The sequence below is a fragment of the Bubalus kerabau genome, chromosome 1 (assembly GCF_029407905.1).
Source record: "Bubalus kerabau isolate K-KA32 ecotype Philippines breed swamp buffalo chromosome 1, PCC_UOA_SB_1v2, whole genome shotgun sequence".
Taxonomy (NCBI): Eukaryota; Metazoa; Chordata; class Mammalia; order Artiodactyla; family Bovidae; genus Bubalus; species Bubalus kerabau.
The window spans coordinates 161956877-161966710 of record NC_073624.1 but is presented as its reverse complement, the minus strand read 5'-3'; the positions used below and the strand labels follow the sequence as shown (position 1 = coordinate 161966710).

Genomic DNA, 9834 nt, shown 5'->3' with positions numbered 1-9834 from the left:
TCTGACTCTTTGTGACTCCATGAATCGCAGCATGCCAGGCCTCCCTGTTCATCACCAACTCCCGGAGTTCACCCAGACTCATGTCTATTGAGTCAGTGATGCCATCCAGCCACCTCATTCTCTGTCGTCCCCTTCTCCTACTGCCCCCAATCCCTCCCAGCATCAGAGTCTTTTCCAATGAGTCAACTCTTTGCATGAGGTGGCCAAAGTACTGGAGTTTCAGCTTTAGCATCATTCCTTCCAAAGAAATGCCAGGGCTGATCTCCTTCAGAATGGACTGGTTGGATCTCCTTGCAGTCCAAGGGACTCTCAAGAGTCTTCTCCAACACCACAGTTCAAAAGCATCGATTCTTTGGCGCTCAGCCTTCTTCATAGTCCAACTCTCACATCCATACATGACCACTGGAAAAAGCATAGCCTTGACTAGATGGACTTTTGTTGGCAAAGTAATGTGTCTAGGTTTGAATTGATATGAACTCCTTGAGGCCTTTATTTTTTTTTCCCCATATGCTACCTCACTAATCGAAGGCATTACAACCTCCAAACACTCTTTGCCAAATCAAGATCTGGGAAAGTGAGTCTTTTGTGACATATAGAGCTGATAAAGCTGATTTTGCTTTATCTACTGTACTTTGTTGAGAGAGATGAACAAAGACTTCCTCAGGATCTCTGATATGGTTGTCTGAGAGAGCCCCAGAAAGCAAAATGTCCTCATAGAATTAGTTTTCATTTCTTACATTCTGACCTTTCTCAGCTTCAAATGTACCTGCCTGCCTATGTCTGCAGTAGGATCTCTAAGAGAAATTTCAAAATGGAAAGGTGATGGGGGTCAAACAACAAAATGCACAAAAAGTTGAGAATTATGTTTTACTTGGGGGACTTGCTGAGGGCTTAATTAAGTCTGGGAGGCAGCTTCTCAGATTTCCCTGAGGTTCTGCTCTGAAGCGGTGAGGGAGGAGCCAGGATACACAGAAGTTTTTGCAACAAAAATCAGGTAGTCAGCACATCAACAGATTACTATTAATTAAAGAAAAAAAATTCTCAAGTTACTGAATTCAGCACTTTTCTATGTATGGGAAGATGCAATAATCTGGGCTTATTACAACCATTCCTTTGATATGCACGTCCACTATCCAGGGCAATATCCCCTTTTCGCCATCCTACATCCTCTCAGGGTAAACAATTGAGGTAGGTGGGAGAGGCTGCAGTGGCTGATGGCTGGATGGCCTCATGTTTTCTGATACGGCAGGTGACATTTGCCCACAGGGGGAATGGTTTTGCATCTCAGCTGAGAAGAACAATGTAATTTTGTTACTCATTTGTGGCTAACCTAGACTTCTCCTTAATTAACAGACTTGGCTAATACTGTGTTATCTAATGGTGTGTCTGAAAATAATAACCCTTGTTTTCCTTCCTCTGTGACAAGGCTCAGATGTATTCAAGTTAAGAGTTAGTGTGGTATTCTTTTAGGCGAAGGAGAGTCTAGGTACGAGCCCTGAAGCTCTTCCTTCCTGGGGGTCTGGTTTTCCAGTTGGTATGTCATTTCCATAGATACAGGACATATAGCTCAGAGTCCACAGTCCGGCCCAAGGTGGAGTCTTTCTTTCAAGGTGGAGGCTGTTCTGTCTGTTTCCTCCTTCAGTGTAACTTCACTGTCAATCCAGTGGTTAAGACTCCACACTCCCAATGCAGGGGGCATGGATTTGATCTCTGGTCAGAGAACTAGACCAGATGCAGCCCCCAAAAATTTAAAAGAGTCATTGTGGAATCTAAATCCCAAGACCAGACACATGGTTTAGTTAAAAAATCCTAGTGAACAAGACAAGAGCGAAGAAAAGTTCAAATGTTCCCAGCTATTTTATTTGACTGGAGACTGGGACTTGATGCATAACATGAGCTTCTCTCCCTGGGCTTCCCAGGTGGTACTGGTGGTAAAGAATCCACCTGCCAATGCAGGAGGCGTAAGAGGCACAGCTTCAGTCCCTGAGTCAGGAAGATCCCCTGGAGAAGGGAATGGCAACCCACTCCAATATTCTTGCCTAGAGAATCTCGATGGACAGAGAAGCCTGGAGGGGTGCAGTCCTTAGAGTTTCAAAGAATTGGACATGCCTGAAGCGACAGCACACACACACACGCACACGCACACACACACACGCACACACACACACGCACACACACACAACTTCTATCCCTAGATGGTCAGGCATAAAGGACCCAGTCTGTGGGATGCTATAGTTGTTTCTAGAAAGAAGTTTTGGGCAGGTACAGTTTTTAGAAATACTTTTTGTAGGAAACAAAATGTCACAGAATGTGAAATTTCCAGGGTATCAGCTAATTTTGTAGCAGCAGTCAGATGATGGAAATGACCCACCTCTTTCTCAATTTCAATGCTGGATATGAAAATTAAAATTGTAATTTTTTAACTGAAAGAACCCCTGGAGACAGTGATGCAGTAGTCAATTTATAGATGTGAGTGTTTAAATAGCCATGACCTAAGAGAATTATAGCCATGTTGACACATTGAAAGACACCCCTTTCTCTTTGACTCAGCATGGGTGAGCACACTAAATACAGAGATTATTCAGTTTTACAGGAAAATCATAGTGTTGTATGAATACCGAGGAGTAGCAAGCTTTGGCAGGCTGGAAAATTCTTCAAAGTGGAGTGCTTGCTAATGAAACTGTTTAGGAAAAATTAAGGAGGTGAGACAAAGCGAATGATTTTCTATTTTTCAAAGTGATAAAGCAGGCTCAGTTGACTGTATACTTACACATTTATCCACAGAGGAGGAGGGAAAAGAACTGGGATTCATCTAGGGGACATTGGAATCCCAGCTCTGTTATTTTCAGCTGTGTTTCATTAAGCAGATGATTCAACCTCTCTGAGCCCACTTCCTGATCACTGATGCTAATGCAGAAGGTTATTCTCACAAACAATTTATTTGAAAACATTGTGTAATTTGTAAAGAACATCAGAAATATGTCAGTATGATTGGCAGTATTGTTGTTTTTAATTTCCTCCTTTTGCTGGGTATGGAATCAATCTCTAAGTTAATTCAATCCAAGGTGAGCTTTTCCAAAAGGAAGGATAGGTAAGAGAGAAGAGAAGGTAAATGAGTTGTTCTAATAGTCTCATTGTGATGGTTAATTTTATGCATTTGACTAGGCTAAAGGATGCCCGAATAGCTGGTAAAACATATTTTCTGAGTGTGTCAGTTAGGGTGCTTCTGGAAGAGATTAGCATTCGAATTGGTGGACTGAGTAAAGAAGAGCATCCTCATAAAATGAGTAGGTATCATCCAATCTGAGGGCCTGGATAGAACAAAGAAGTGGAGGCAAGGCAGATTTGCTCTCCTTGCTTGAGCTGGGACATTCATCTTCTCTTGCCCTTGGATGTTGGTGCTCCTTGTTCTCAAACCTTTGGACTTGGAGTCAGATTTATACCATTACCCTCTAATTTTCAGGCATGTGGACTCACACTGGGACTGACACCCTTGACTTCTCAGGTGCTCAAGCCTTTGGACTCTGAGTTACACTAGCAGCTTCCCTGGGCCTCTAGTTTGCAGATAGCAGATCATGGGACTTCTTGGCCTCCATAATCTTGTGAATCCGTTCCTGCAATAAATCTCCTTTTGTATATATCTCTATATAAACCTATTAGTTATGTTTCTCTGGAGAATCCTGACTAATATGCTCATATTGCTGATGACCTAGCATAGAGATAGCTAGCCCAAAGATCACTTAATCTTTGGGCAGTATTACAAAAGGTATTGGAAATCCAAAAGAAAGCCTGTTCCCCATGGGCATCCTCTATGTGCAGGACTGGTTTCTGTATCTAAGAGAAAGATTGCAGATGGGTTAGAGAAAGCTGAGAGAGACAGAGACAGAAAGGGAAAGGGGGAGAGACAGCAAGTGTTACAGGGATCAGAGAATGGAGACTCTTGCATCAAATCACATAAGTAGAACTTCAGCCTGAGATAGGGCAACAGGGGGTTAAAATCTATAAATACATGAGTAGTGAGAATTTTGTTCACCCAGCTTCCTCTATGTGCATTTATTTGATATATGAATATGGGGCAAATTGGGGCTTCCCAGGTGGCACTAGTGGGAAAGAATCTACCTTCCACTGCAGGAGACATATGAGATATGTGTTCAATCCCTGGGTCAGAAAGATTCCCTTGGAGGAAGAAAATGGCAATCCACTCCAGTATTCCTGCCTGAAAAATTCCATGGACAGAGGAGCCTGGTGGGCTACAGTCCATGGGGTCGCAAAGAATTGGACATGACTGAGTGACTAAGCACACACATGGGGCAATTTTAGAGGGTGAGAAAATTTTAGAACAAATCCTTAACATATGTGCATACACAAAAGATAGTAAACAGGAAGTTCCTCTTATCTGCTAATTGATCCCTTTGCCACTTACTTCTTCTTCTTCAATCCACTCTTCATACTGTAGCTCCAGATACACTTCCAAGATGTACATCCCACTATGCCCAAAATTACACTTTTGAATACATCTACCAAAATTACACATGTGGTTTTCTCAAACTATTTGCAAAGATGTGATGATAGAAGAAGCTTAAGACAAATGTTTTAATCTCCAGTGTTTTACCACGTTGTAGAGATGTGACTGTGCCAATACTTTGCTCTAACCACGAACATAGCTAATATGTTATGCTAAAATCTAACCTTCACAGTAGTTTTTGGAACTAAAGAACAGTGGAGGGAAACCTTGGGTTTCTTCTAAGTGACAATATTTCCTTTAATTTACTTCTTTCCCTTGCTAACTTAATGGACCTCAGAGTCAGTTCTGTGGGCATCCTGATGATGTAGCTACTTGCTTTAGAGAAAGAGCCTAGGTACCAGAGAAATACATCTGTTTATGCCCTTATTACCCCTGCTTCTTTGTTATCTTCCACCTGACAGGGAGGAATGGGTGGTTCAGCTTCTTTAGACAATCATAAACCAGTCTTCTTGTTGCTCTAGAAACATCTGGCATAGATTTCTTCTGAACATCACAAACCCACCAAGCCACAGGGTATGTACTAGACTGAGGTTTATTCATGATTCTATCTCTCATTTCAAATTAGATGCAGCTTCCTTATTTAAACAGGCTCATCAGAGAGTTGAACAATGGGCATCAGATGAAAGCATTGTCCAAATAATAACCCATTAGCAATGTAACATGCTTGAAATTTGTTGTGACACTTTAAAAATAATTTGAGCCCCTGCCCCATGTGAAGACAATTTCTTTTTCCCAGAGAAACTATAGTCTAACTGAATAAGTCACACCTCCACCTCTTTAAAGAGGAATACGAATATACAATTTCTTGAGCTGTGCTTAATTGCTGAGTTGTGTCTGACTCTTTGCGAACCCATGGACTGTATGTAGCCTGCCAGGCTCCTCTGTCCATGGGGATTCTCCAGGCAAGAATACTAGAGTGGGTTGCCATGCCCTTCTCTAGGGGATCTTCCCAACCAGTACCTTAACTAGGTACAAAAGTGTCTTCTCTCTCCATGTGTTCCCATACATTGCTCTTGTTCCAAATGCTGGACCCTCAGGTTCTTGGTGAGAGGTGGTGTGAGCTCTGCCACTTGTTCCTTTCCTAACCTTTCCTTCCCTCAGATCTAAAGTTCTAGAAAGGCTGAGTAACTTGTTTTACTTCAGTGTAGCCAAACTCCCAACAAGTTATATTCATGACAATTCTTTCTCCCTCCGGGGCTTCTTTTCACTCTTCTCTGTTGAGAACTTGTTCTTTCTTCCTTTCTTGATGCAGATGTAATTTATTTGTTTATTGGCTGCACTGGGTCTTCATTGCTGCGCACAGCCTTTCTTTAGTTGCAGCGAGTAGGAGCTACGTTCTAGTTGCGGTGGGCAGGCCTTTCACTGCGGTGGCATCTCTTGTCAGGGACCATAGGCTCTGGAGTGCGTAGGCTTCAGTAGCTGTGTCTCGTGGGATCTTAGTTTCCAGAGCAGGGATCAAACCGTATGCCCTGCACTGGCAAGCAGATTCTTAACCATTGGACCACCAGGGAAGTACCAGGGCATCCTTCTTTCAAGCAGGTTCAGCCCACATCTCAAGCCTGCTGCCTAGACTGAGATTTTTCCTCCTTTACTGTATGGAAAGCCAAAACTTTATTTCCTGGTTTGGAAGATCTTTTCTCTCCCACAAGTTTTAATATAAAGCAAACTATGTTTCTTTAAATTATTTATTTTCCTCCTTGATTTTCTGATATCTCAGTTCCAGAGGTTAAGTGATAGTTAGCTTTTGGCATACTAAATCATGAAGACTCTATTTCTGAGTTTTTTTGGCTGCCCTGAACAAACTCACACTCTTTTCTGTCAGTTGCCAATTTCTTCTTTTACAGTAATTAAACCTGCATTTTTAGTCTCTGGATTCCACAACCATAATTCAATGTCTATCAGTTGTTCATCGAGTCAACTTAAAAATATATGGAGAGGGGTTCATAGAGAGGCTGTGGCAAGTTATGGAAATTTCTAGGTGAGTCTTGCCTCAGGTCTTTCCTTGAACCTGAATGCAAGTATTCAAAATATGTAAAGAAAAAAAAATGAGGTTGCAACTCTTTTTTTTCTTTTTTGCTAATTCTAGCGTTGATAGTCCCAAAGCCAGTAACTACCATACATTTATAATCTTATTCTGAAACAGAGAAGTGAAAGATAGACTTCAGAGCAATCATTCCCAGGTTGCTTCAGCGGGGGACTGAGATAGCTTATAAAAACCCTGGAGACACTGAGACTATGGAAGAGGTGTTGTAGGTGTTTGCTGCTTTGATGCGGGAATATCAGAAGTCCTTAGAATAGGAAATGACCTCTTGTTCCAATATTCTTGCCTGGGAAATCCCATGGACAGAGGAGCCTGGCGGGCTACTGTCAATGGGGTCACAAAAGACTTAGTGACTCACAACACCAAGAATCAGAAGTCCTAGGGTCACAAGCAGATTTTTAACTGGACAACCATGGCAAGTGAAGGTCAGTGGGGTGCTAATGAATCATTAGGATAAGATTGTATCCTGGATCTCCTTGAGTGACAGTTACCTATCCATGGAGAATATGACTTCTCAAAATAGCGCCTCTCTCAGCACTTGAGTGACCTTGAGAATATTAGAAGCTCAGGTGAACACAGAGACCCATGTATCTATCTGCAACAATGAACAGAGTGCTGTTACTATAGGTGGTGCTGAGTAGGTCACATTTTTCAGAAGGGTAATCACCTGGGTGAGCTTTCCAGGTGGCTTAGTGGTAAAGAATCGGTCTGCCAGTGCAGGAGACATGGGTTCAACCAGTTGGCAAGATCCCCTGGAGAAGGAAATGGAAACCCACTCCAGCATTCTTGCCTGGAGAACCCCATGGATGGAGGAGCCTGGTGGGCTAGAGTCCATGGGGCTGCGAAGAATTAGATACAACTTAGCGAATACACAACAAGGATTGCCTGGGCCCAGCTATACAGTTAACAGTGGAATTCAGGCTTCAGCAAGGCTTCTGCCTAGTAATGTGGGGATTGGAAGTGTCAAGATATTAAAAGTAAGTACCTGATAAAATTGATCATTTATGCTGGTGTGAACTAAATTTAGCATCTGTTCTAGGCTATAGATGACCTTAACTATGGGCATTTCAGAGAAGAAGGGACATAGAAGAAGGCATTCCTTAAAATGAAATTTTCCTGTTAAGGAATGGTCTCCAAGGAGCTCCCTGGTGGTCCAGTGGTTAGATCTTGGCACTTTTACTGCCATGGCCTGGATTCAATTCCTAGTTAGTACTCCCTCCCCCAAAATAAAGGAATGGACTCTAGTGCCAAGCTGGAGACACTAGTCTTTCCCAAACAGGGCATGTTTGAAGCAGAACTGGGTAAGCCACTGTTACTGTTGTTCAGTTGCTCAGTCATGTCTGACTCTTTGTGACCCCATGGACTGCAGCATACCAGGGTTCCTGTCCTTCATCATTTCCTGGAGCCTGCCTAAACTAATGTCCATTGAGTCAGTGATAACATCCAACTATCTCATTCTCTGTAATTCCCTTCTCCTCCTGCCTTTGATCTTTCCCGGCATCAGGGTCTTTTCAAATGAGTTAGTTCTTCGCTTCAGGTGGCCAAAGTATTGGAGTTTCAGCTTTAGCATCAGTCCTTCCAATGAATTTTCAGGACTGGTTTCCTTTACAATGGACTGGTTGGGTCTCCTTGCAGTCCAAGGAACTCTCAAGAGTCTTCTCCAACACCACAGTTAAAAAGCATCAATTCTTTGGTACTTAGCTTTCTTTATAGTCCAAGGCTCACATCCATACATAACTAGTGGGAAAACCATAGCTTTGGCAGCACATATACTAAAATTGGAACGATACAGAGAAGATTAGCATGGCCCCTGTGCAAAGATGACATGCAAATTCGTGAAGCGTTCCATATTTTTAATCAATGAATATAGTAAAGTTGCAGGATATAAAATCAACACACAGAAATCCCTTGCATTCCTATACACTAATAATGAGAAATTAGAAAGAGAAATTAAGGAAACAATTCCATTCACCATTGCAACAAAAAGAATAAAAACACTTAGGAATATATCTACCTAAAGAAACTAAAGACCTGTATATAGAAACTATAAAACACTGGTGAAAGAAATCAAAGAGGACACTAATAGATGGAGAACATATACCATGAACATATGCCATGTTCATGGATTGGAAGAATCAGTATAGTGAAAATGAGTATACTACCCAAAGCAATTTATAGATTCAATGCAATCCCTATCAAGCTACCAATGGTATTTTTCACAGAGCTAGAACAAGTAATTTCACAATTTGTATGGAAATACAAAAAACCTCGAATAGCCAAAGCAATCTTGAGAAAGAAGAATGGAACTGGAGGAATCAACATGCCTGACTTCAGGCTCTACTACAAAGCTGCAGTCATCAAGACAGTATGGTACTGGCACAAAGACAGAAATATCGATCAATGGAACAAAATAGAAAGCCCAGAGATAAATCCACGCACATATGGACACCTTATCTTTGACAAAGGAGGCAAGAATATACAATGGATTAAAGACAATCTCTTTAACAAGTGATGCTGGGAAAACTGGTCAACCACTTGTAAAAGAATGAAACTAGAACACTTTCTAACACCATATACAAAAATAAACTCAAAATGGATTAAAGATCTAAACGTAAGACCAGAAACTATAAAACTCCTAGAGGAGAACATAGGCAAAACACTCTCTGACATACATCACAGCAGGATCCTCTATGACCCACCTCCCAGAATATTGGAAATAAAAGCAAAAATAAACATATGGGACCTAATTACACTTATAAGCTTCTGCACAACAAAGGAAACTATAAGCAAGGTGAAAAGACAGCCTTCAGAATGGGAGAAAACAATAGCAAATGAAGCAATTGACAAATAACTAATCTCAAAAATATACAAGCAACTCCTGCAGCTCAATTCCAGAAAAATAAATGACCCAATCCAAAAATGGGCCAAAGAACTAAATAGACATTTCTCCAAAGAAGACATACAGATGGCTAACAAACACATGAAAAGATGCTCAACATCACTTGTTATCAGAGAAATGCACATCAAAACCACTATGAGGTACCATTTCACACCAGTGAGAATGGCTGCGATCCAAAAGTCTACAAACAATAAATGCTGGAGAGGGTGTGGAGAAAAGGGAACCCTCTTACATGGTTGGTGGGAATGCAAACTAGTACAGCCACTATGGAGAGCAGTGTGGAGATTCCTTAAAAAACTGGAAATAGAACTGCCGTATGACCCAGCAATCCCACTGCTGGGCATACACACTGAGGAAACCAGAATTGAA

At 41.6% G+C, this 9834-nt stretch overlaps 1 non-coding gene across 1 annotated transcript; it reads left to right on the top strand.

Moving 5' to 3' along the window:
- Positions 1-8318: 8318 nt before the first annotated feature.
- LOC129642482 (U6 spliceosomal RNA) lies at positions 8319-8421 on the top strand. The gene has a single exon (XR_008709751.1). It is a non-coding gene; the product is annotated as a U6 spliceosomal RNA (small nuclear RNA).
- Positions 8422-9834: the final 1413 nt, after the last annotated feature.